The 27,437-nt window shown below is 47.9% G+C and overlaps 2 protein-coding genes across 4 annotated transcripts in view; one reads left to right on the forward strand and one right to left on the reverse strand.

The window, feature by feature from the left end:
• Nucleotides 1–27,437, reverse strand: part of LOC105684569 (autophagy-related protein 16-1) — a 234,768-nt gene that overhangs the window by 20,810 nt on the left and 186,521 nt on the right. The window lies entirely within an intron of this gene.
• Nucleotides 7,123–27,437, forward strand: part of LOC105693965 — a 90,281-nt gene continuing 69,966 nt past the window's right edge. Inside the window, exon 1 of the mRNA XM_012414250.3 lies at nt 7,123–7,267. The gene's annotated coding sequence lies outside the window, so the exon portion shown is untranslated. The remainder of the gene's footprint in view (nt 7,268–27,437) is intronic.

Raw genomic sequence — 27,437 nt, forward strand, 5'->3', positions numbered from 1 at the left:
TCATACGTGTAACTAGTTGCTTGTGGCAGACGATGCGCAACGGAGGTATATATATACGCAACATTACCTACTGGTTATACAAGCTGGCTGACTAGAATAATCTTTTATCGTCTATTCAGGAAGCGAAATGGATTTTTGAACGTCGTGTGTCATTTAGGACGGGGATACAGGGACCGGGGGTAAAATAGGTGGACTCCTCTCCTCTCTCTCCCTCTACTCTCTTACTCGCTCTCCGTTCTCGCAGCTTTCAGATTTTCAAAGTGTCACGCGCAATCGCGAATCATTGTCCGTGGGGTTCTACTCCTTCTTCTTACATATGAATGGCGAACCAACGTATACGTTCAATTTATCAGCTCCTCTCGATCCTGTTGCAGATTATCCATTTGTACCAACAATAATGGGGAACTACGGCGCAACGGTTGAGATTCGAAGACGCTTCGTTTATAGTCGGCGACCGCGATGGAGAGGCGGAAAAGAATTTTCCGCGCTGAAACGTCTTTCATTGCCGATGTTGCCAGTAGCTTAATATATATACATGTAAATATACACGTGAAAAAGTTTCGCGTTCGGAGGGATTTGGATTTTATCTCCGACGATTAATATATAATCTTCTTTAACGTAAACTTGTTTCGGAATCTAAATACCATTCGTGCATTAATTCGAAATCCTCCCTTTGACGTAACCGTGCATTTAATTAAACCAAATAATTATCTGATTCGCATTTAGAAGCACTTTGTGCCAATAAACCCGTGAGGGCGCTAATTTTCAGAAGGGTTAAAACGTCGTTGGATTTAATTTTTGTCCTTTATTTACCAAGTCGTTATAAAGACGTGTCCCGTTCCATTACAGTAAGGTCAAAGGAAATTCTACGGTAGAGCGAACGAAGAAATGCGCCGAAGGAAAGGTTGTCATTTGACGACAGACAGTCTCGTGTACATCCAGTCGTACTTCCTGCACACAGCTAATCATTCCGCGGATTAAATTGTTTCATCATATATAAGAAGAAGAAAAATACGAAGGGGGGGGGGGGGGGGGGGAGAACAAGGGAAGAAGAAGAAGGAGAAGGAGAAGGAGAAGGAGAGGAGGTAGAAGATGGATTAAAAAGCAAAAAATATATGTACAGCCGGCGTACGATTACGGCGAGAAAAATTGACGCATCGGTAAACCAGGAAATGTTCGCGTAGTTTGCCCGCACGGATTGCCGGAGTCCAGACAATTTTCAGACGTTAGCGAAACCAATTATACACGTTTCAACGCAGGCAGGCTCGTCCGTTACCGTAAATCGTTGGATACACAGGCGTACGGCGCGTACGTACGGGTACGTACGGGTCTCGAGCACAGCGCGTTCTCTCCCGAAGGTCGTTTCTCTGCGGCACAGAGAATCGAAATCCGCTGCGGCATTCCTGACCTCACGGTGGTTTGGCCCAGTCCCACCGATGCATCCTAATTTTGGAACGTCTACACGCGCGCCGCGAAGCTCACGAGTGATTCAGAGGTAACGGGAAAAAGGGTTCGACGAAAGCGAGAAAAAAAAGAGATTAGAACAGAAAACAGAAAAAAAAAAAAAAAAAAACAGGAGGAATTCGGGGGACGGCGGGATTCGATTCGTGGAAACTGGTTCGTTCCCGGGTGCGAGATCACCCCTGTTACCATATCTTGATATCTCCGAACGTTTGTTCCATGAATCACACACGAGGTAGAAGCTGAGGTGGGCGGCATCTGCGTTCCGTTCAACTGATAAAACGAGAAGGAAGTCCTCCTCGGTGGGTTTTATCCCGAGTACCCGTGAAGTAGGTGTTGTTGCTTCGGTAGGAATTTTTTTCATCCCAGCTATGCGCCGGGCAAAGCGTACCCCGTACCTGCACCGCGGAAATTACCATAATTGCAATTATTTTCGTATCCTGTGCGTTGAATGTGCCGCGATGGCGGTACGAGGAACCAAGCGGTTTTATCCTTTGCGTAACTCGACGTGGATATCGGTACACCTACAGTGTGTAGATTAAACGCTCCTGCAGGACCGCGGTAGCATCTTTGCTCCATTGCTCGAGGGCAGGAATATGGACCCCCGTATATTACGTTACAGCGCGTATATATAAGACACTCGCTTGTTTTCCCCGACTAATCTGAAATGCTGCATAACTGCTATAACCGCTTTGCGAGATGATAGCTTGTAACCTTATATAACATTGTTAAGTAAACTATAGGATGTACCTAAGTCACGTAGCTACATATCTATACGTAGGAGTGCAGAGCGTGTTGCCACACTGATATCGTACACGGCAAAGTTGATCTCCGGCATCGAGAGTATCGAGAGCAAAAACTACATCCTCGCGTTTATCGTTGCATCTGCCGCATCTGTAATACGAAGTGCTAATTTGTTAACACCTTTAATTTATCGGCGTTCGTTTCCGATCCGTTCCTCCTTTGGATCCCGTAATTCGAGAGCGCACCTCTCGGGGAACGGATTCATCGACACCGCGTGATTTTATTGGTACGATATCGGGATAACGTACGTTGGCCTTACACCGTGGGATTCTCGTAGCGATCACGTCTGCGGCCTACCAAATTGCTCGAACCGGCGTTGGCGGTGATCCGTATACCGAAACTTAATAAGTTCACGATCGAAAAATAAATGAACAGAATAAGAGTAAAAATAAAAAGGAAGCCATGGATGATTCGGTGAGGCGTGTGCGTAACGAAGACTCGCGCCGGGGAGACCGCATCGATCAATTCCGGATTGCAGGCTATCGCGTCGCGAATGCCCACCACGGTTACCACCGTTAACGTAATTTGTCGCTTCGTACGACCCGAGAAGGATCGTTGTCACACCGAAACGAAACAACGAGCTAAGGGGGTATAATAAAAGGGCTGAGACGCCACGTCGGTTTTCCACGTATTTGTTCCACGTGTGACGCGCGGGGTTCCGCAGTTTACGTGTTTTATATGCACGCGACGCACACGCTCGCCGTTTCCACGTGTGCGCGCGTTGAGGAACGACGGGAACCGGGGAGTCGCACGTACCTTACATAGCGCATAAACTACACAGGTATAACATCGTCACGGTAATCTAATTAGAATATTGCATTCAAGTCTTGTTACTTAAATTAACTGCGAGAAACCCGATTTGTAAGAACGAAACGTGTGAATTCTTTGATAACGAGTATGTAACACCGTCCCGTTCCAGTTTCGCCTGGCGAGCTGCTTTTATCAAACGGGCGAATCAACGGGGAAGAGGTAATTCTGATCCGTGATTCCGCCGTCGTCAAATGGGATACTTCTTCAACGAGTACGATACGCCGTTCGCCGGATATAAATGATCAGAAAATAAACGACCCAGATGTATGTATGTACCTACCATCCTCGTACGATCGCCGTTCATTTCCCCGCGCGACGCTTCCGAGTTTCTTCTTTTTCCTTTTCATAATCATTCTTCGTTAGATCGTCGAATCGATCAATTTCGCTATTGTCCAACCATTCGACGATCATTCGCGAAACTCTGCTTCATCGTTTCCCCGCAGAACCCGATCGCGACAAAGTTCTTACGAAAGAGGAATTTTTTTAAGCGAATCAGATTCGTTCTCGCCGTGTTTAATTGTTCGCGAGGACGGCGATGGGGAAACTGTTGAAATTCACACTACGTATCCAGAATCAGGGTTAACGGTGGATCTCGCGGTGTCCCAGCTAGGCCGTTGTCTCATCGGCAGAGACGAAGTTTCCGGGAATAAAATGTATGTTTGAGAAAGGAAAAAAACGAAAAAATGAAAAAACAATAAGAACGAGGTAAAAATAAGCGAATGAATATAAAATAAAGGAAGAGCATTTTCATCCGAGGGATAACGATGTCTCTGTCTTTCGGTTCAACAACGAGATGCTTGGGTATTATAACGCGCTGCTGAAAAGTACAGTTGTGATTTTGTAATCGTTCTCACGTGGTGCTTAACCGGCGGTTGAGTTTGGCGATGTATAATACGTACTAATTATACCGCTTAATAACGTATGGCTGAATTCTTTTCGTTAGGCAGGAAGTTCCTAATTAAACGGACAGAAAATGTAGCACAGTTAAGTCAAGATCCGCGGTTTCCAGATTTTTATTTCTACCGGTTAACCGGCGGGCATGGGGCTGCTTCATACGCGTTGCGAATAAGTAAATATTTTTATAACACATTTTTCGTGTTTCATTTCTTTTTGGGTTATTTTATAATTTCTCATTTATTTGTTTCTTTTGTTTATTTATTATTTTTTTTCTCCTCTTTATTATTTTTATTACATCAAGTAACCTAATTAGAAGTTGGAATTACGTGTTTCGCGAGATGTGATAAACAGCGTTTATCGCACGTATGTACAGGTATACGCGTAACAAGCGCATAAACTTGCGGGTGAAATGATGAAAAGTTCAAGTTTCGAGAATGACACGAGAGGCCAGCGGCACCTGATTCAAGTAGACCTTTGCCTAGACCGGCTACGAGAATATAATTGAATTTCAATTACATACGTGTCTTGTTATCTTAATAAGCAGGCGTGTCATTGAAACCCGCGATTTATGGATCGGCACAAAACGAAACGTTTAAACGAATGGATTTTACGTCGTATGTTTTGCTCGTCGTTTATTGGCGGTGGATCCCAGCCTTTTGACGCGTGACTAAAATCAACCCGGCGTGCACCGCGCGATCTATATTTATCCGCATATATACGTTTTGCATGTCATTATGTGGCTACGTGTTCATATATCGCCGGTGAAAAATGGACCATGGATTGTTCCACGGTAAAAACTTTATTCAATTCAGTCCACCGCGGTGGTAACAATAGGTGCAAAACCGTGTACGTATATCCGTACATTAATTTTACGTCCGAGTTATATAATTTTCATCGGCGGGGTACCGACGTCGAACCTTAAATAATGTATTATTTTTCAGTTAATTATATTCTTAATTGGAATTGGAATTTCGTCGGGCATCAAAGAGAAAACTTTTCAAGGTAGACTGCGCTCCGGTATTCTGCCTTTTAATTTAATACACCAGTTTCGCACGAATACATGCACGAGGAAATTTTGCACCCCAAAAAATTCCGACGAATATCAACCGACCCGGCGGTTCATTGAATCCCCGAAGGTCATACGTTGTTACACGAAAATCTGATTACCGCCAATTGATTTACCGGTATAACGAATCTAGCTAGAGATGACGCGGAAAACAAAACGGGTGTTCTTTTTTTTTTTTTTTTTTTATCCACCGTACCAGCCGTACACCACGCGAATGCATTTCTCCGTTCGGCGGCAACCCTGCGGCACCGAGCGTACGAAGTGAACGAAATCAAGTCCGTTCGTATCTGGTCTATTTAATTATCTCGTAGATTCGCACGTAACGTAGAGAAGCGCCAAGGGACGGCTAGGGAATGGAAGTGAGCGGAGCGAAGAGCGTCGGAGTCGCGTAGTCTCGAGGTATTATCGTACGTACGTACGTACGTACGGTACGTAGGACGACACGTCGAGCATTGTGCGAGAGGAGGTTTATGAGCGATGCATAAGCGATATCCGTCAGCAGCGGGCGTTGACAACTATCCCGGAGATGTTATCGGCTCATGGTTGTACCTATACCAGTCAACATGTGACTCGCTCGCTCCGCGTCCCCGCGCGACGATCACGATCCAACCTGCGGGTCTCGCGCTTATTCGTGACCGATTGTTCCCGCGAAAAACGAGCATCGGCTGCAAAGACAGTCGGCGACACGTGATAAATTGCTTTTCGGAATCGATGTATAAGAAATAACGGATCAACGTTAGTTGTTCCCGTAATTATTTCAGCCGGAATCTCGTCGCGTTAGAGACGGGTAAGAAAAAAAAAAAAAAAAAAGGAAGAAAAAAAAATAAAAGCAGAAATTGAAGAATGAAAAAACAAAAAATTACCTATGCTCGTACCCGTACCCGTCCACGTACTCGCGCACGTGTCACGTAATGGTATTCTTCCGCGGCGGTAGATTGAAGGTTGAGAAGAAAAAAAGTTATCCAATTCGTGACATTTCGGGGATAGGGGAAAGGTGATATACATTCGCTTCTTTGTAACTTCTTTACGTCGCGCGGTTCGTGCATTGAAATAATACGAAAATAACAAAGAACATTAAGTTCGGATTATGGTCGTGTTACCTCCCGTTCGCCGTGGTACGCACGTGCACGTGAGCAACCACCGGTACGCACACACGTTGCTCGAGGTTCTTGTAAGATGAACGGTAGAAAAAAAAAAAAAAGAAAAAAGAAATTCAACATCGAATCTTTCGATGCGCTCGTGTACCTCAGATATTCTTCCGTGAAAAATTCCACGATAATACCACAACGATTCGGTTAATGAGTTTTCGGAGGGCGAGGGCCGGGGCGATCTGTTTGTTCGAATTATTCCCAAAAAAGGATACGAAATTAGAAAATGAAATCGTTGGTTGCACAAACTGTTCCCTTCGTCACGTTCGCTTCAAACTTCGGAGTAACTTGCTTTCAACGAGCAATTTGATATCTGAGCTTGCGGTGCGATCCTCGCGAGCATATTTACGATTAAAAACTATACGGCTCGATAGTGCGTGGGTAAAATTTTTAGTCGCCACCCGGTGACCGATTTTTCGTCGATTCTTTTTTTTCATTTATACGTACCTATATTTCCGAGCGCATGAAATTTCAATTTCAAATCATGTACGCGTGCCGAATCTTATATTTCTGGTCTTCCGAGACCCGGTTTTGATAGACCTTTCATTTGTTACCTACTTTGATATGGTCTAAAGAAACGTTTTTTAGAACTCGTATTCCCTGTTACCGATTTATGTCAACCAGATATCATTCATCCTCGCATGTACGAAGAGCAGCGAACTACCGACTCCGTACGGTTTGTGACGATCGGACGTGGCTCGGGTTCCCCAAAAAACGTGGCAAAAGTTACCGATTTCCGCGATATTCCGCTAAATATCGATCCCCTGTTACGACGACGTTCCGAAAATCCCGCGACAGAGTATCGCGTGAACTGCAATTAATTTCGCCTCCATACGCGTCCGTGTAGAGCGTTTTAACGTTTGAGCAATTGAACATTCCACCTGCCACCGGCAGCCAGGCCGATTCCCCCACCTGGTGCACGGGTAGGAAAAGTGGACGCACGCCTTGGGATCGCCGCATTTCTGTGTTGGTTGTGGCCGTGAACGGCACCTCAAGTCCAAGGGCAAGTCGAGCTCCTCCAGTGAGACATTACTCGATCCGATTGATACCGATTTCGAAGGAAGTTCAAGTCATCTCAAAGGTAGGAGCACCGCTACCACCGTCAATTTGTAAACTTATCAGCTTCGCCGCGGAACAATTTCGATCGGTTCGTCGTTAGGCGTACGAGTTATCGGCGCAATCGGGGGGTTCGGCCTTGGGCCGATATTCTCGATTTTTATTTTTTTTTTTTTCTCCAACACGAGGATGTCGAATTTCTTCTTGGAGAATTCACTGTTTCGAGTTTGTACCGATATTACCGTTGCCGGATACCAAATGATAAAAAATTTAGCGAATGTAGATGCGGTGCTGAATTTGTTACATCCGCAAAGGGATGTTCGAATTCGGGATTCGCTGTTGGAGAATGGGAAGTTCATCTTCGTCGCGTCGTCGATCCAACGTACGATCTTTTCGGAATGGTTATTTACACGAATGCAGGTAACGGTAGCAGGTCGTCGACTTTCGATCGAACCTCGTCTCTCTTTCGCCGTTCGTATTATTACGCGTTATATGCCCGCGTATTTCCGGAGTCGGGGGATATTATATGTACGGAGGCAGGGGTATACGCAAAACACGTTTTACGAGAGATCGTTATTAGTATATTATCATCACCATTACCGCCGCGATGGATGCTGAGAAAACCCGCTCAAGAATAAGGTCCGCACCCTCATACTCGAATCCCCGAGACCTTTTAGGGTGGAAAAACCTGAGCCCCGCGTTCTCGGCTTCCCTAATTATTTTTTCTTTCAATATTTCTTCTCGAGATCAAGTATACGTGCGAATGTAATCAACGCGTATAAATTCGCCAAAACACACCGTACTACCGCGCGGGTAAAACTTGATTATTCTTATTTATTTATTTATTAATCTTCTCTTTACTTCGGTGCTTTTCATTCGTGGTTATAAGTAAAAAATACCTTCGTATACGGCAGGGCGTTGTGCACGACCATACGAGGGTTTGTAACGGCGAACGTGTGTTTCCTCGTACAGCTAGCGCGGTGGCGTACAGTCAAGTTTTTAAGGTAGGGATGTTGGACGGCCGAAGGTATCTCCAAAGATATAACGCTGATAAGAAACAGAAACGAGCGTGGCTTGTTTCCACTCTTGAATCATTGTTTGCGAGCGGTTAATAGCCCCGTGGGTGTTATACGTACGCGATGTCTACAACGCCGCGGATCTTTCGACGAGTGAATTTCTCGAGGGTCCCAAAATTCTCCTTACTTCGTACCGCGTGAAGTGTACGAACCAAAAGCTGATTGTGAGCAAGAAACTAAACCGTCCGACGTCTCGGGTGGCTTGGCGTCTGAACGTTATTACGGTACATGTATCCGCGGAACCAGTTAGGGTAGAAGCCTTCAATTTCCGTTGAAAAGTCATCGGTGAGTCGTGAATTGGAATAACGAAAAACAAACGAACAAAAAAAAATAAAAACAAATAAAATCAGACTCAGCGAAGGACGTACTCGCGGGATCTTGTTTCGGAATGGATACCCCGGGTAATTGTTCATTTCTACGACTACCATTATTTTAAACTGTTCAGTTTCCGTGGCATCGCTCCGAGACTATCTCACCTTAGCATCTGTCATCCTCACGTGAAGACCCCTCGGAGTTTACGTGCTTTGATAACAATTGTTCCGGAAACTGTACGTCGGTTATACCTGTGTGCCACCATTTAATTTCGCGCATGGGTGAGAAGCCTGCGAATTCGTTGACGAACGCGGAATCGTTGCGTTATTTTTCACGTTTCGCGCAAGGGATACGGTAACGCGGAGTCGAGCGATTTCGGCCCACCGCCGCCGTTCCGTTCGTTTGTTTATTTGCAAATCGAGAGAATGGCGGCCGATGTGCCGACGACCGTTTCAACCAATTAGGGACCACCCTCCGGGAAAGAGTGCTGCGCAAAACGCATGCTTTCTGATTTGAATTACAGTCCGTGGAGATTCGAATCGCCTTCCTCGGTATTACGAGGCGACCAGAGATTATACGCTCTCAATCCAGTAATCCAGTAATCCGGTACATCGCGGACGCCGCATATCTCGCGGTAATTCACGTCTACGCGTTCGGAGTTTTACATCCGCGTGATTTCACCACGGTGAAATGGAAGAAAATATATAAATAAATGATAATGATGCCAGCTAACGAATAAACGATCGATTCCTAGGTATACCTACCTATATACATACTATAGGACGTACGAATAACTGAAGTAGAATCGTGCCGTTGGCTACTTAAAATCTTCGCATATTCAAATCCGATGAAACGGTAAATAACGAGTTTAACGTACCGCTCCAAAGTTCCGGAGTAGGTAACCCGTTGATATCATCGCCAAGAAACACATTGCACCGGATAAAATTAAACCGGCTATCCTCTAACGGCTCGAGTGCCGATTAATTTTATTGAAAACGAATTCGAGTCTGTACCTATACCTCTTGCGCCGCCTAATTACGTATTCGAAGTTTGTTTTTTTTCAAACTCCGTTCGGTCTCGTCGCACACCCGCGTCGTTAGCATCGATAATTAATCCGATGAAAAATTAATTGTTTGATCGACGTTAATTGCACGAAACTTCATCGCTAATTAGGAAATCGGGGGTCTAACGTTTTTTGCGGCACGTGACCGGAAACGCGGAAGGTGGCTAGCCACCCGAGCTATCGGGAGTACGCTCGGTTTCTCGCCTGTAATAACGTTGCGATGTCAACCGGCGGCGTGGCTGGATAAAAAAAAAAAAAATATCTAGAAAAAAGTCAAGGATAACAGAGCGCGGAACTCGGTCCGGGTAGAAGTTCTTCGATTCTCGGTGGATTTCTACTCCTCGTTTAAAAGCGTACGCGCTGCAACGGAACGAACGAAACGGACGTAACGAACGGACGGACGGACGGACGGACGGATGGACGGAGACGATACGAAGTATAAAAATATTCTTTGGCTCGGAAGATTGCGCTGCGCCAAAGGCACGGAATAAGTTTTAAGTGGCGCTTGCCTGCCCAGGTGAGTACCGTTATTCCGATCCTGGGGGCCCCCATCGTCTCTCTCCATCTCCGTTTCTCTGTCACGCTTTTTCTTTATCTTCTTTCGCTCGCTCCCTCCGCGGTTGTATCTGCATTTGTTAAACGCGCGTCACCGAAGAATACCCACCCGTGTGTTACGTTATTCTTACGTCCGCAATAATAACGCGGGTTACTATTTTAGGTCAAGATTTCGATGCTTGCCGCAGGTCCAAAACCCTTTGAATTTTAACGACCGCCGTAATTCATCACCTCGTGCGTATGCACAGCACCTCTTCCGACTGCAGTTATTCACTTCGCCATATTTCGCCGGTTAATCACCGACGTATGAGACACGTGGCGAGAAAGCTCTCGCTCACTTCAAACCTCTTCCCTCGTCTCTCACTATACCTTTTTTGACTCTGACAATTTTGGGCGCGTCAATGCGTGGATAACTAGGTGAGAACGGCGTCGACCTTATACTCGCCAGCACGTCTGTCCCGTACTCCGCACTCTCGGCAGCGGCGGCGGCTACTCGTTGGATTGTAAATTATTTGCTTTATTTCTTTCGGCACGCGAGCAGCGCGCGTCCATTCGAGCATCGGCCTGTCCGACACCGCGGAAGGAGGTAGCCGGTATTTGCGTACACCGTGCAATGGATATTTCTAATGGAATGGGTGGACGTCCGAGGCGTGTAGCTATTTCATACGTGTCGAGTAATTACGTCATAGCGCAACTTTTGACCGTTAAACGCTCGTTCGGCTGTTAATAACGTCCGACAACGTACGACTCGGATTTTCGATCCGCAATTACTACTACAATCCTTCCGCTTGAGAATGCTAGATTTTTCGGGTAATTGAAAAATCGTAAGACTCTCGCCGCAACGATGATATATTTCCATCTATTCTCAAAGGTTGCGTACAAGGTGAGTAAATAGCCCGCGGATCGTGTAGCCGGTGCGCGTGACCGCGTGCGTTGAGCGTCGCGCGAAATAAGGAGAGAGAAAAGAAAGAGATCCGGAGACGAGCGTGAAAAAATCAAAGAGGAGTAGGTAACGCGACGATTGCTGAGAATCGCGCGGTTCGACCGCAGGACTATCAAGTGGCGCGAGTTCGTAATCAATGAAATGTGCCGAAGGTACAACGGCGAGGCCGTTAAGTGCCGGTGGCAGAGGCCAAGCGACATTGCGAATACCTTTCACGCCGCAACGCGCAGTTATGTTCGGGTTCACACGTTGACTTTGCAACGAAATCCACTACCGACATTTTTTTTTTCATTCGCCTCGCCGTCCCCCCGCCGTATAATTCTCTACCCGCAACGGGGCTGCCGCGCGACGGTGACACTACTGTGTGTATAATATTCTGGGCCAATGGGAATTCCTGCACAACGAAAAAGAACGGTTCTCCCTCTCCGTGGAATCAACGTGAATGGTATTCCTTCAATGGAATAACGTGTGCGCACACGTACTTGCGAATACAGCGAATGCTTCGACGGGCTAAGACCGTTCCATCTTTCGTCTTCTCAGCGTCTCTCGATATAAGGAGATTTGAATATCGTGAAATGTAATTGCACAAGTTGCAGCTGATTCGTGGGAGGTGGACGTTCTCGTTAAAGGGGCATAAAACGGGACCGCCCACAGAAATGCGGTCAGGATGACCAGATACTGGGGAGTCCCGAACGACCCAGATCATGCGTGCCCTAGGCCAGGGGGAATAAAGCGATTGGACGAGCAGCGAAACACTGTAAAGCGCGAGAGCCGGAGACGAGGAGGTGGAGGAGGATGAGGAGGAGGAGGATGAGGAAGATAAAGATGAAGAATAAGTATAGGAGAAGAATAAGAAGCGTCGTCGCGAGGAGGATCGGGCGCAATTACGTGCCGCACGAGCATCTCCGCGGAAGTTTTGCAGCGCGATCTCGGACTCCGGAATGATTCCTCGCTCTGCTCTCCGTTTGTGGTACACACGTACCGTTAACCGAGAGAAGATACGCCGGAGTCGCTACAACTCACTCGGTTTTATTTCGTTTTTTTTTTTTCTCTATTTATTTATTTATTTATTTATTTATTTTCTTTTTTCGCTCGGATCATTCGTTTAGAATCAGGTTGCATACCGAAAATGGCTCTGGTTTGGTTACCGCTAAAATCATGGGAATTTTAGACTCTCCGTGTACGTGCGACGCGTACGTGTGCGTTTACACGTTGCATAGGGTAAACACGTAATACTCGCGTTCCGCTCGCAATTTTAACTTTAACTCCAACACCGCGGCAATAAACACGCGGTCTGCAAAAGCTGCGGCCTCCGCTAACTCGCTTGTATATACTATATACGCACTCTTCCGCGTACATTATACCCACCACCTATACCCGTTTCTACCACTACGTCGCACCGGACCGACTATACAACTTCTACCGGGGAGCACTATTGTTTTATTATCCTTTTCTGCTACTTTTAACGACCAACATTTCCACGGAAGGGTGATATACACACTCCCGCTTTATTCCGTGTGTAACCCCACTCGATTCGTCGCCCTTCCAAAGACAACTATCCGACACACGGCTGAAACGGAAAAATTTATCTCGTTCGGTCGAAATCCGATAATTTCCAGATTCCGAATGAAAACGAAAAAGAGAAAAAAAAACAAAAACAAACCAAACGAAAAGGAATCTTCCGATGCGGAATATCGACGTATTCGCGGTACTGTACTTCGCTCGTTTCGTCGTCGACAATTTTCGTCGGTAAATTAACACCTGGTCGTATGTCCTCCTACTACGGGGCGCTGTCACTAATTATCGCGAATGTACCGTGTTACGTGATTCAACCGGGCGTCCCGCATCAGATCACGTATACGCGATGACATTGTGACGGACGTCCGCGCCTGTTCGATAGCCCGAACCTACGGTACACCCCCTGCTACGGGTATGATGGGCGTGGTGGAGTTACACAGCTGCGGACATACGAGAGCGAGTAGCCACGACGAACGCTTACAGGGTACGGCGGAGCCAATTTTAGCCGATTTCATATACCCTGATACGCGTTCCCTACGTTCCAAACATACTAACGCATCGTACGCCGCGTACCAGATACTCGGACCAGTGGTGGTACCGACCGACAATGCGATCGCCGACGATGACGTAATTAGTTTCGGGGTACAGGGTACAATGCGCTATTATATTCAAACGCGAAACGAACGGCAAACGGCGCGTCTCCGAGTAAAGTCAAGTAGGTCCGATTGCGAACGGAGGCCCGACGGCAACGAAAACTTTGTTTTGCACGGTACCCTCTCGAGTTTACCACTCGATGTACCGCTTTGTGCCGATCAAACGAGGCTTGCTATTTGGCGCCATGGGAAGTCCTACGATCCAAGGGAATATCAAAAACTCGAGCGGCGCCCACTTTCCCGGTCGCGTCCTCCCTACCTCCCTCTTTTCAAAGAGATGGTGATTTTCCTTTGCGTCGAGCCATTCGCGAGTATTTTTTTCAAATCTTCTTTCATTTTTATTTTCAAACTTTCCTCTTCCCCTCTCTTTATTTCATCTCTCTTTTATCAGTCTTTCTTTACGTATTCAGACAAAATGTCGTATACGTATACGTATACATCCATATACGCGTATACTTCGGGCATGCAAACTCTCCGCTCCAACAACTCGGTGCAAGGGACCTCCGGCGAGGCAAATGGAAGTCGGAATCGCTACGCTGTTGATGTTTCTGTGCTCTCGTTGTCGGTGCACCGCCACCGCCGGGTGGAGGGCTTCTTATCGTTCACCCCAAGGCACTAGCTATTCCCACTTCGTTCGTTCTTTCACCTAGGCGTACGTGTGTATCTCTACCCGGCAGAAATACCGCTGTTTTCTTGCCGCACCGAGGTCCGGAGAACCGCAGCGAACCCCAGCTATCCTATTCAAAAAGTAGCGGGTACGACCCGCCCGCCCTCGTCGGTCACCCTCTTTATCCTCGATACACACCGACCGTTTATACACCCACCCACCCCGAGTCCGAGTCCGAGGATAGTACGCGGTACGGTGGGTAATCTACACCCGTTATTCTACGGTAGACCTCCGGAGTTTCCAACTCTACGGCCACGTACACGCGGCTGATGCCCAAACGCCGCGTGGTTCCTTGTTTTCGTCAAGAACTGACCAAGTTGTACCGGTGGCATACACACTCCGGACACATCCGGAGAATCGTTACTCGGGGGCCACCTCGCCGGGTCCTCAGCCCAGGAACTTGCTCGGTTCTTACTCAGTTGGCTCGGTGGGTCGCGGTAACTTGGTAGCAACCGCGCTCGACACCGTTCCACCTATAAGCCCCGCGACGGTGTGTACGAGTCGTCGCGGGTTGAATAGCGTTTGCCCGGGTGGTGTACGTACGACCGTAGTGTGCACGGATACACGCTACACCGGGACTACACGCTGCACCAGGGACTTCTCTAGCGACTCCGAAGTACGCGTGACGGGGTAGAAACGTGCACGCTTTTGTGTGTACCGCCGGTGGCGTCTATCCAGGCCGAGTACCACAATCGGTGATTTACGGGTCAAGGTAGACCGGGAAGTTTGGACCCAGTTTACTACACGGCCACCGCGCCGCGTATACCACCGCCAATTTTGTGCGCGCGAACACACGTCTCTCCCCCCCGCGACGGTTACACCGTGTGTATATCCGTACGTTCGCGTCTCTGTCTGTCCGTGTACGTGCGTTACACGTACAATGACGCGATACACTCGACCGGGAAACTACTACGTAACGTTCAATTACGTAATTACTGAAAGCTCGTTAGAGTTTGGTACAGGGGAAAAGGCTCTGTGCCTTACGCAAGCATCTTTGACGAGAGCGTTGAACGCGCGCGTCTTTGAACCGTGCAACGGCAACCATAACGCGATACCGACGCAAACGTTTAATGGAATACACATTTGTATATACCTACGCGCTTATATTCCACTCGGTAATGGTTAACTGCAATTCGTACGTACGTACGTAATATCGAGCGAGGTAACGGGCAACGTGCCGCGTCATGCGAGAAAACAAAACGAAAAAAAAATAAGAAAAAAAAAAGAACAGAAAATCAAGAAAAAACCGTCGGTTTCAAGGAATCGAATGAAACGCATTCGCGCGAACGTAGGTGAGCACGATTTTGAGCATAAAATACCCGTGGGGTCGAATGTACGTACGTTGAGTCGGGCGTACCGAGCGCTCGACTTTTTCTCCGTTTCACGTTCCGAGAAGGAGGAAGCTGCGGGGATCGACGCGAGTTGAGCGGGATTGATTCGGGGTACAGAAAAAAAAAGGGTGTTAAAGTTCTTCTCCGTTTCATATCTACCTACACATACGGTGGTATCGGGGGCCGCTCGGTTCTCTCGAATAAGGTTGCTGGCTGCTGTTGCTTCCGTTGGCATCGCTGCCCGCGTCTTTACGGGTCGGAATATAAGGAGAACCGTTGTCCGGTCGATCGAAGAAGCCGGTGAAGCGAGGTGCTTGTCGTACGAAACCCACACAGCTTCGGGGTATTCGTGACTCGTTGAGTCACGTTTCGTCCCACATATCAACGACGCGTAACTGTACAAAGTACTTTTGCCTGGCTAATTTCATTCGGGTCGTGCATAGCAATGCGTTCGCATGGCCTTAATCCACGAATTATTCGGAAATATATATATATGTTTTATTTTTTTTTTGTTTTTTTCTTCTCTCAACGGTGCATACCGATACCCGTGTACCTGGTTAATGGCGGCTACTCGATCGCCTCATCGCGTCCCACCGATGCGTCTTCGTTCTTATGTAAACCTCACCGTTCGTCGCGTTCACCGAACGAACCAGATTAGATTTCCCGATTTTTCGCCCTCGCGTATTCGTTACGACGAAAGATCGAAGTTGAAGAATTTTTGTCGTTTACCGATTTCAGTATTTTAGGGCAACGTAGACGCCCGTTCGTTGCTACTGGCCGGTCTGCTCATTCGTAAGTTTACCTCCCGATATGCACCTGCGGCTACCGACTCAATTCCCCGGGAGCAAACTTCCGGTATATGTAACGTATTTATGACGAACTTAGACTGCGGTTCGTCAAACTTTTCCAACGAGTGCCGCGAACGCTCTTTCATCCGTATTTTACACATGGGAGAAGGAGATACCGTAGCCATTTGATAAGAATTAGATGTAATCTCGTAAGAAGCGAGGTATCCGAGGTTACTTCATACACGCGCGGTTGGACGGATGGAGAGATATCGCTTCGGTTCAAGTGAAAAAAGTAGAAAAAGGAAAAGGGAGAAAACAAAAAAAAGTAAAAGAAAAAAAAAAGGAAATGGAACGAGAAACATTGGCGAAATCTCGGCGTTTGGTTTCCAGCACTTGTGTCTCTGGGGATGAAAATATCACGAGTAAATATTGCTCCAGTGTACAGAGGAGAGGCGCAAGTGACCTGGAAATTCCGTTTCCTTGCGCGAGTACAAAACAACTAAATTGGCATATCGACTCGATGCATCGGAAACTCGAACGATCCGATTACCGCTAGCCGTGGATTTTGCTTTACGTGTAATTTTCCGTAGTTCAAAGTTAACGTCCCCTCATGACCGGGAGTGTTCTGTCCGGTGGAAGGGTCGAAAGCGAGAGACGTAAATTTGTACGGATCGGAGCCGACAATGCCGTACGTACCGCATGAAAAAGTCCCTCGTTTCGTTTTACCTCGTCATTTCTTGAGATTAACTGTTTTTCTCTGACAAACATGTGGGCGGTCGGTTATTTACGATTTAACGAATAGAAATGTGGCGTGGGGAGACCACCTCCTGTAAATCGCGTCTGTTTATTTATGCAAAATAAAGCCATACGTCAATATCGTAATTACAGTGGATATTTCGACCCGCTCTTTGAAGTAGAGATATACCTCGCGGGACTAACCCGTAGCCCGGACAACTCATTAGATCGGAAAAGTGAAAAGGAGAAAAAGGATCTTTGATCGAACGTGTTTTCTCTTCCGCTAATCCAAACCTTCAACCCTTTCCCGCATTGCTTACCTTTGAATTAACTTCCAAACAAATATTTGCGCCTCGATTATCACGAAAGATCTCTTCTAGCTTTAACAAGGTAAGCTCACGATAATTAAGTTTTCATGGTTGCCAGCACGTGCCGCGAAACGAGCTTAGCGCCATGACTTCCACGTGTGCTTATAGACACGCCTCTTTGCACAGCCACTTGATTATATTCAGGTACGTATACCTGGTTTTTTACCAGCCGTAGCGTAGATACGGCAGAACAAACGAGCGAGGGTATTAAATCCGCGAAATCGACGGCGTTTAATTTTTTACACGTCGAATAAACGGAAAGCGAGTTCGTCGACCTGGGTGGTCGTCCTTTGGAGTTTTGGACCCCAAAAAAATACTATGCCCATCGATAATGCCGCGGAATCGTTAGAATATACGAAAAATTTACCGGGGCTATTCGCGCTAAATGGACAATCGCTACGGGTACATGCGAGACGAATGCGGGTTTTTATTCAATTATTATCATATCCGTCACCGGCTGCGGGTCTACGGCTTCCGCTATTATATTCGATTCGAACGATCGGAGCTTTGATCGGCGTTCAGGTATTTTGGTAAGATTGGAATGTTCGCGATCGATACCCAGCGTATACACGACGCTCCATCTTGAAAAAATTCTTCTCTCCATTCGATCGTGATCGCCTTTTTTCTTTCGCAAAATCGCAAATTAATCTCATTCACTGCGGAGGCCATGGATCCCTTCGGTGATGATCGGAGAATATCTAATCTCTCTAAATCCAATAAGGATCGGTACCCTCAAACAGGATGCGACTCTTCTCGGAACGAGGTACACATCCAAGATTTTCAACAGCGAAAAAATAAGAAGAGCAAATAAACCTCGTCGCGTTATTAGAACGAGCGAAGCGTGAAGTTTAGACATGCGGTAATATGATAAAAAATAATTTTCCCTCGAGTGGTTTTTCGCCGCGGCCAAAAAGAAGGATGGGGAGAAGGAGAGAAAATGGAAGAAAATGAGGGGAAGTAAGAAAAGAAGACCGTTAATGGATTTGAATACGTCGGTAACGATGATACCGAGCGTGCAACGGGGCGCGTAGCGAGGTAGGCTCATATTTCGAACGACCTCGACTCGACCCTGCGTCGAAGATCGTATACGCGCGGATCGATTGAATTATTGACGCTTAATCGAAGCGACGGTGGTTTCCACGGTATACCATGGCGGGAATCTTTCAGATCGATCGGCTAAAACCGGATAATAAGTTGCGACCTACAACTTTACTGCAATTGGCGGTATAGGGGATACCGGCTACTCCCGTACCGCGCACACGTCCTACACCTGCAATCTGCATCGAGTGATGTTCGTCCACGGGGAGATCTATCCGTCCGTTCATCTATCCGCTTGTCCGTCTGACGTAAACTCGCGTTTCTACCTTACGGTTTTATACCCGAGTACTTGCAAATAACCGCGATTCGACCTTATCGACGATCGCTCCATGGGCATATTTCGGATCGAACAGTTTTACCCATAATTGGCGGTGAGAATTTTCGAAAATCTAAGTCACGACAGGCAGGTGGTCGGGTACCTACCCACGTACGTACACGTATGCGTCGGACGCGAAGCTCTGAAAAACTTTTCCGTCCGATGTATATTTTTTCCTTTGAACGAATTACTCTCCATTCGAAAACAAGGTACAGGCGCGTTGCCGGAGTGGTGCATTCAGCTTTTAAAAGTAATTTTAAAATCTGCTCGGACGGGTTGAAAAATTGAACAACGCCAACACACCTTTACAATACGGTGGATGGTATGGGAAAAAAATTTTGTTGCACGTCGAAGAGCTTTGGATATTGTATATAATTTATATTCTGAGGGCGTTTCAATGCATCGCCGTAGCGAACGGGGAATTAATCAATCTCTGTACATTATATTCCTCCGTAGGTATGAAGTAGCGAGAATATTGGAACTTTAATAATATCGGCGGGTGCTCAATACGGAACTAGGAAGATATTCTTCGGTTCGCGGGGAATCGCTGGAACGGAAGTATGTGAGTCGAACGCGTCGTCAAGGTCCCCGGCATAAAATTATCCGCAAGAACGTGACGTATCTACCTATCGTCTATAAATATCCAATTTCATCTTGAGAAAAGAACGTAATATATTTTTACGCAAATTTTTTATCGTTCCTCGGTCATGTATAATGGCATCATTTATTAAAGAAATTGGCTCTAAAAGTATTTGTCACCTGTCATCGGTATAACTCTCCTCGTATTTTATAAAGACACACTCCGACGGTCCAATTTCGTTTAATAGGGTGACTTTATCGTTACAACCAACGCCGATATTCGACGTTCCACAGGACTTGATTGTTCGTAAAAAAAAAAAAATAAAAATAATGAAGAACAAAAATTGAAATGTAAAAAAACCGTATAATTAAATACGGATGAAGTTACGCCGCGATATACGCAGACGCGGCTCGCAATAATCAATCGCACCCCACCTACCCTCTCGTTCTCACGAAGACAAGATTCGAGCAAAGAGTGTATAGTTACGAATGGTGTATACTATAGGTATATGTACTCGGTGCAGGGTGGGTAATAGCCGGTACCTCGGAGTTGAATAAAGTTCGCGAGAATTCGATATACCTTGACGTGGACTGAAATTCATTGTCCAAAGAGCGGAGACTGTTTATCAATCATAAGATTAATATCAGGTTCGTTCGGGTTCCGGCGCCTGCTAGTACACGGCAGAGAAAAACGAGTGACGCGAGAACGTGCGATAGATTTAATTTGATAATCTATTTGCCGGTAAAAACAAGCGAACATATCCAGAGGCCGTCAGCCCGCTCATTCGTCCGTCCGGATCCGTTCGACCGCAATAATACGAGAATGATTGCGTTCGGTGCAATCAACATCTCAATTCATTCGCGCTCTCAGCTGTCAGGATGGTCTACCGTCCGAGAATTGGTTCCAACTAATCCACGTTCACATTGCGTTACCGAGCATCCAAAGAAATCATTCCAGATCGGCACTCGACACGCTCGGTGTCGCTACGAAGCGTAACCGTCGCGCTTCCACCTTCGATCGCCTACTGCGAAAATTTTCTTATTCAACATCAATTAATCCGCACCGCACGCGCTTACGTATTGCCGACGATATTGCTCGATTTGACACGACCTCCGCAACTGACCGCGGTCGACGGATGTTGCAGGAGTAGCGTAGCGTAAATTGCGATGTAAAATACATTTTTTCCAGTGAAGTCGCAACTGATTATGAGTAGCGAAGGCGAAGCCGAGATGTAGTTGAGATATTTTGCGTGCAGGCAAGGGAATTGAGGATCGATCGGACCTTCGCGTCTCGATGGGATTTCGGTAGCGATACCCAAGGTGGGTATGGGAACGAACCTCCCCCCGCGCGCGTTGTAACGGCGATCCAAGAATCTCTGGGAACAAAAGAAAACGCCCGCTGGGCCGTTCTGGTGATACATCGGGGAAATAATTCTCCGAGAAAAAAGGGGGAGGTAGAGAGAAGACGAGGACGAGGACGAGGGAAGAAGAGTAGTGGAGTTTCTTCGAGAGTTTCGTTCGGCGTCGAATTTTACGAGAATCTCGCGGTTTTCTTTTCTTAGCGAGGATTTCGTCGGGGTTTTGTCGGGTCGCCGAGATCATCTCGTCCTTGGGCCGGAGCTCTCGGTCTCGCGGTCTCTAAAATCGCGTTGCAAAATCGACTCCGGAGTACCGAACTGTGCTGGATAACGCTGAGAAAACGGAACTGCTCCGAGGTAACGCGCTCGCTGGCTATAGCTGCAAATGTATGCACGTCGCACACACATTCGGTGGTGAAGATAACGCGAACATCACGGACATCGCCACCGTGTAGCCACGGAAGTCGAGAACTATCCGCTGATGCACGACCGGTGAACTCCGGTGGATCCCGAGACTCGCTTCAGGGTTAACTCTCTTGTCCATCTTCGGAAGGGGGAAGCGACAGATAATTCAGCGTCATTTAACGCAGCGCTAGCTATTCTTATCCCGAGTCTCGGCGTGACTCTCTTCGAGTTCTTCCGTATCCTGGTGCACCGCGGGTTTCAGACTACCTCGCCCCATTATCGCTACGAAAATCAACGGACCCGCGGCGGACCGGGGCGAGGAAATTTCAAACGGTTGAATTCGCCGCGCGATTCTCTCTCAACTCCCGAGACTTTCGACGGTGTGGACCTCGGAGTCGCGGGATCCGGTGCGAAGGACGGAATAGATCGGACGGCGAACAGATCGAAGTGAAATTGGTTACGTACGTACGTATCCTCGCCCCCGAACTCCGGCCGTCATCGGGTCCGACCTCACCGTTCGCAACGGGCTCGCTCGTTCGTCGGACTGCCCGGGAAGAAGCGATGAGCTTAAGGGTTACGCGTGGCCTTAGCCAGCGGGGTTTGGAACTAAATTTCTTCCTCTAAGCCTCTTACGCCTTAAATGTCCGATCCCGCGGCCGAATGGGGAACGGAAAGTAAGGGCGGTGGTACGCGCGGGACTGTGCGGCCCTTAACTAAGCCACGGAAAATCATGTAATTATCACGCTCGAGCTAACTATCGGAGATGGGGTAGCGCCGATCGGTAAACCTTTGCGGTCATTCCGTTGGAGAGCGGAGCTCCTCGCCTCGGCATCCCGGAGGCGCCACGCCGGTTTTACCGACGGTTTCGAGTAACGGGTCGAGGAGATAATTATTACGATGTCAGGGTTCATAGTGTATAATTGAAAACGTGGGTTACACTCGGCTATACCGGGGAGGCACATAGTGGTATTTTTTTTTCCCATTTCGTCGCCGCTCCTACGGCAGTTTCATTAGAGATTTTTACGGGCGATTATGACCTCACCGATGATCTCATCTCCGCTTAATCAATGGCGTCGTTCGGTAAATGATGCTAATTCGATTCGGTAACGAGGCATTACCCGATGAATTTCTTCATTCACCTGCGACGTCGATTTTTTCGGGAGAAATCGTTGATCGCGGTGTCGAATTCTTTCGATTTACGACTCTCACATTTGAATAATCCATTAACCCATCCGCGTCTATCTCCGATCTCGAATGTTCTATTTTTTTCATACTCTTCTATTTTTCGTACAACGGTTAAAGCGTATGAATATTTAAAGACGTGTTTGTCAACGATTAATAAAACATGACAGCCCTAAATTTAATTAAGACTCGAACTCGACGCTCGCACGGTACATTGACCCACAAACGTATACATATACTATTTTGGTGAATGTTCGATCGTGCGAATTATTTCGACCAGATGCCGTTTCTCGGTGCGACGTGTACGCGGTCTGAAACGAAAAAAAAAAACTCGCGAGTGCGAAACGCCAAGTGGTTTTTACTTTACTTTGACGCGAGTCTCTTCCAAGTTTCTCCACGTCTTTGTTTCGGCGAGTCTTTGGCTATCCTTACACGTATATCGTTTGCGATATGAATGCCTTCCAGGTGGTCGACTCGGACCGATGAATTTTCAGTCCTCCGTACAAACCGTGAAAGAGCCCATAGCGCTTCGGTGACGTATTGTTGTTGAATTATGTTGCCTGTTTCAACCGCAGTCGAGTCGGTTGAGTATACAAGTGCCGTTTAGCAGGCCCAATTAGCTCTGATTTCCGTAAAGCTAAATGCGACGAAAGAAGTGCCGCGCCGCTGGAATAGTGAATTACGTGTTAAACGTCGCGCATTTCCAGGGCTATACCGCCGGTATAATTGTAAGCTATGTAAAGCTGCGAAGCTTGGCTTGTGCAGTCACCGCGTTATGTAGGACTCTACGTACAGGTATACGCGCGTACCCTCGCGTGAGTAGGTGTACGCCGTACGGAAAATTAGGTAGACCTGCGGTATGAAAATCATCGCGCGAAACTCGCGTCGTTTCGACGGTACGAGTAATAGAAATAACTCGTACGTATGTTCGGTGCGTCGTCAGGTTGAAAAAAATGAACGACGCATTCGAGGTCGACCTTGATCCGAAAAAGAATTAATCGATGAGAGGGAAATTTCACGCACCATTTCCCGGCAACGGTTTCATCCCCTTATTTTATCCTAGCCGCGCACCCTGCTCACGTATGATCGAGCAAACGAATCACTTGAGAACGGCGAAAATCACGAGTCTCGACTTTTAAGAGGTCCCAAGGCCCCCTCCCCCCCGTACACATCCATTCGTGGAAATAGGAAAGGGGGCGACGCCCCCGAAACTGTGAAGTGGATGGGAGGGCTGACGCAGCGAGCGGACACTCTCACGCGCACGTGTGTTGAATTTCATTTGAAAAAGTTATTCTTTTAGTAATTTTTAACGAATTAGATACGTGGACAGTTTTTAACACCCGGTTCCAAAAATCGCCCGCTATTTTAACCCAACAACGTGAATTACCCAGAATTCCGTTCCGTAGCTCCGGACGGAACATTTTTACCCGCGCTGGAATACTTTTCTCGGTCGCGAACTCGTGTTTCATATTCCCCGCCACCACCCGCCGCCACCCTCCCCCCCCCCCTCGCTCTCCGTTACCGTTTTTCTCGCCTTTTTTCCCCTTTTTTCGCACCGGTTCGGTGCGAGTGTACCTTGGCGCGTGTCAGCTCGTCCTACGTGTGTACGTGTGTTCATGGAATTGGGATTCGGTATCCTGGATCCGTTAAAAGTTATCGCTGACGTGCGCTCGCAATGTGTAGACGGTTACATGTCGCGTTGCATAGATAGGGGTACGTAACGTGTCTGATACGGGGCTTACACCGTCGTTGGTGGAGCGCTATTTTTGCACGTTATGTCGCTGCCGAGGTGAGGCAAGAAAAAGCAAGTTGCCAGAGCAGACAGCTCCCCCGCTGTTCCGACACCGCGGGCGTCGCGCGCGATCCAACTGCAATTTGCATTCCTCCCTGTAAATATGTATACATTCGCGCTATAGGTGGCTGCCGTAGCTGCCGCGTTCGATTGACCGATACGATACGTTCGCGAACCGCACGCTCGCTACGAGAATAAATTAAAGGGCCGCGGCTACAGACATTTTCCGACCACTTCTCTCGGAGGATCTCTCTTCCGAATTACGTCGTCGACGTGAGAAAAAATGGAAAATAATTGACGTAAAAAATTTTACCGAGGGTTTAAACGTGGAAAAAGAAAGCGATCGGCTCGCGAGGACCGTGGTATTGTCGAGATCGCCGCGCCGACGTGAGATTCTCAAATTCAATAGTTATAAAAGATTTTTCATAACTCAGAGAGTGATCGCTTGAACAGAGTTTTCGCGACCTCGGGAGATATTGCTGCAGGGGTGGGGAGGGGGGCGTTTTATGGCGAAAATATACGTCGCCTTCTTTTGTCGAGGGGAAAAATTTTATCCGCGGGGTTATTTTTGTATCGCGGGCAACGGTCACGTATGAATCGTATCAGTCAGTCGAAACGGGGCATCCCTTACATTGTCGTCGAAGACGAGTATCGAGCATTTCCAGGCTAGTCGCTATTTACCGGGGTAACCGAGGTTCGGGACGTTCGATCCGACGATGGTCCCCAGGTGAATCAACGGCGAGGCACGGGTCAATGAAAGGAGCGGTCGCTCGGTAATAGGCGAACCTGACGACCGATCGACTTCGCTACCTACGCCTCTCCGCCGTACCGTTTTTTCCTCTACTTTCGTCCTTCGGATTGTCCCGAGCAAGAGACGAGCGGCGAGTATCAAGAGCAGGAAGTTCACGGGCCCGGGTTGATATTCGACGTTCGGTGAGCAGGTGAACTTTGGGACGGTTTTGACGCCCAGGGCGTGTTCCGTGTTTTCGGAGTCGAGTAACGAAATTTCGACGTAGAGGCATTCCAAGGTGTAGGAGTGCCGGTAGGAAGACGATGGCGCGGGTGGCGTAGACTCGACCGCAGGCATTTCCCCCGGTCACGGGTTCAGACGCCCGAGGGATGGTCGACCTGCAGAACTCCGCGGCGCCGTCTTCCCCCGAAAATTTTGAATTCCTAGACCCTGGCATGCTCGGGAGAGGAGGGGGGGGGAGGGGCAGTCGCGAATTTACCTCGGGGGTCGAGAAAATGGGGTCGTAGGGGGTGATCTTGGTAGCGGTAGTTAGCCAACATCCCTCGAGTTATAGTTATCCAACGTAAGACGGAGTCGGGGGAGTCTCGCCTGAGCATCGGGGAGCGAAGTGCGACCGTTCAACTCTGACGATGAGATAACGAAGCTTTCGAGGTTTCGGTGAATGTTGATCGACGGATTACCGGTGATTTTTTCCACGATGTTTTTTCTTTCTATCTTTATCTCCGTCGTTGTTTTTTTTTCTTCTCTTTTCGTTGGTTCAACTGCATCGCTAACGCGATTTTAATCTGTAAATTGCAACGAACAACGTGGGTATAGGTACGAGCATACCTTACACGCCGAACCACACGAGGCAAAACGAGTCGGAGTCGGGCGGAAGCGAGTCGAGCGGACGAGGAAACGCCGGAGCTCCGTGAATATGATTTGCGGCCGAGCGAGTGCCGAGAAAGAGAGAGAAAACGTATCGTAGGGAAAATAAGGGAAATGCAAGAGAGAAGCGAAACCCGACGAACCCATCGAGGTACAGCGGATGCCTCGAGGGTGAATATAAGAGTTGCGGGCTCGCTGGCGTTTGTATAACGAGTGCGTGCGATGATACGAAGGAAAGAGAGCCGGCTCCTCCGCACCCACGCGCACTTTGGCTAAGCGTTGAAGTGATCCGAGTTACATATACGCCGTGCGCCTATCTCGACTACGATCTAGACATCGAGCTGCGAATGTAACCGCATTTTCCAGTCGCATGTATATTTGGGGTGAAATACAATTCTCGTACATGGGCAGGTACGCGTAACGCCGACAATGAATTCGGTCAATACGTTTTCAACGCGCAAAGTGAATCAGGAGGTCGGAGTCCTTGCCTCATGTCGTTCGTTCGTTTGCGAGTCTCGTTCGCGCCGTGTGCCGTAAAGCTACTCGCTGCTATTGGACGCTCTCATCTGTAGCATACCGAACGAGCACGCATCGCAAACGTGGAATAAGCGGTTACGCAGCTTTACCGTTATTAGCTAACGCTCGGTAACACCTCGACGTTTAACTGCATGCAGAGATTACCCCGCGATCCTTTCCGAGCTGTTATCGCCTCCGTATGCATGAGATGACGTATATCTCTGCGGCTGTTACTCGCCTTCGCAAACGCGAGGATTTCGATCACTCGCTCATACGAAAGGAACGACGCTCCGGTTTCGTAGCAGTCGTCGTCCCCCCCACGTCGTCGACTCGACGTACGAATCTTTCGACAATTTTTCTAATAACCGGGTACGGAATTTTCTCATGGGTTTGTCGGAGATGGATATTCGCACGACACCCGTTAGCTCTCCCGCAAGAGAACCCGGTTGACAGCTGCCACGTGATAATATCGGATGAGAGTACCTACCTATCGCCTACGTGCAATTAAGACGCGTATAACTAACAGCGGCGGCGGCGGCGGCGGCGGCGGCAACAGAAGCGTACGGCGGGGGTATTCGCCGCACCACGCGCGGTGTAACGTACAACGTGATGCAACAACTCGGCGTTGCATAACACGGTTCTGCGGCGCTGGATTCCTGAGAGATGGACAGGTATCGCGAGTAGCCCAGGGCTTGACCTTGCAAGGCTCGAAGTCTCGGTTAGATTTGCCGATCCTCACGCGACCGCGGTTTTAGAAATGGAAAAATCTTTAATATTCAGCGTATACGGTTATGACGTGCAGCGGACCCTTTTCCCCGTGGTATATTCACTTAGCTTTCTGCTTTAATGCTATCACGAGTAGTCCTCCGTGTACCAGTACCACGTACTTATGCCGGCGTGTAGTTACTCCTAGAGAATTTATAATAACAGCACACTCCGGCAGAGCCAGTTTTATATGACCCTCGACGTATACCGCGTAGCTCCGACAAGCCGACTACTCTACGGGTGCACCACCACCGGCGAACCACCACCACCTCGTCCTTTACGAGCGTAAAATAATAACTTTAATTATTTAATGACCGTACGGTGATACCCGAGTCAAAATTTATCCACACGTACACGCGTCTAACTGGACTCGAAACATTTCTTCCATGCGCGTTAAACCGATGAAATCGCTAATGACAAACTTCGTAATTCCTGCGTACCGAGTGCGCGCATCTGGACGCGGCGCACTTGGTCGTTTCTGCGTATGCTACGTAGGGACGATCGCGTACATGACAATGTGGAGCGGTACGCGGAGGTACGTACATCGGGTACACCGA

This window comes from Athalia rosae, chromosome 2 (assembly GCF_917208135.1).
Source record: "Athalia rosae chromosome 2, iyAthRosa1.1, whole genome shotgun sequence".
Taxonomy (NCBI): Eukaryota; Metazoa; Arthropoda; class Insecta; order Hymenoptera; family Athaliidae; genus Athalia; species Athalia rosae.